Source organism: Leiobunum rupestre, chromosome 9, assembly GCF_980474605.1.
Source record: "Leiobunum rupestre chromosome 9, qqLeiRupe1.1.hap1, whole genome shotgun sequence".
Taxonomy (NCBI): Eukaryota; Metazoa; Arthropoda; class Arachnida; order Opiliones; family Sclerosomatidae; genus Leiobunum; species Leiobunum rupestre.
The window spans coordinates 51151183-51152334 of record NC_143392.1 but is presented as its reverse complement, the minus strand read 5'-3'; positions in this window follow the sequence as shown (position 1 = coordinate 51152334).

Sequence of the window (1152 nt, the reverse complement as noted above, 5' to 3'; positions counted from 1 at the left end):
AATATTAAACACTTCTTGCATTCTCCATATGACATAACTATTTGAATGTTTTTTTCAAACAATATTGTTTTGTATGAATAGACTAATCTTTTTAATATATCAATTAAATTGTAATAGATTAATATTTATTGTGTTATTGATAATGATCAGGTTTCGTTTAAAAACAAGGAATTTTATGGCGGAAATTGGGGCCGGAATAGGTGGGGGGGGGGGCGGCACAAATTTTTGAGTTTGGCCCTGGGCGCCAAATAACCTCACTACGCCACTGGTACAGACACAAACACACACCCTGTCACTGTGATTGTTATACCTCTCCTAGGAAACAAAATTCACTCGGAGAGGTATAAACGTAAAGAGACATGTTTTAATAGATCAGAAACATGCCTTATCTCGATTTAATATGACACTTTGAATTTACGATATTTCATGTGGTAATATTGAGGTGTTAAAAAATACGTAATTACGGTATTTGTATTATTGTTAGAGATTATTCTTGATCATTCGCAAAAAGTCTTCAATTCTGTAAACGGACAATACATTTGGTATCAAATTTTTTTTGATAAATCTTTTCACTTAATAAGAATATAAAACTAAGTTAACTGTTGAAAAAAAGCATCAAACTGTTTAATCAAAACTATTTTTTCAAGTATTGGGAACCCTATGTTGATAAATTCTACAGAAAGAGTTATTATCCATATTACGAAGGAGCATTCCTCCTACTTCAGCTCATTTTACATAATCTGCCAAACATCAGGTAAGTGAAAAATAATTGGGCACTTTAATTTGATAACCCCTTTGACAACTATTACACCATGTCTCACATCGATTTTCAGTGTTTAATGGAGGCGATAAAGCAAGAGAATTTTGGGTATATTGCTAGAAAGCATTTAAAGGGTTTCGTTTGGAGCGGCCTGAGGCTTTAACTAAAACCCATTTTTTAACTTCTATTAAATGGAAGTTACGCTATAAGAAGTCAAATTCAGCGCCTAGAGAATCGTTTGGCCTCGTTGCTTTCCTAAGCCGCCACTGAAAGTATCAGTTCAGCCGGGTACTGAACCATAACCTGCAAATTAACGTTATTTTTGTGATATAATATTTTACTTTCAAAAGTTACAGAGTTAAGGCATCTCTGAAAACACAAATGATTATTTT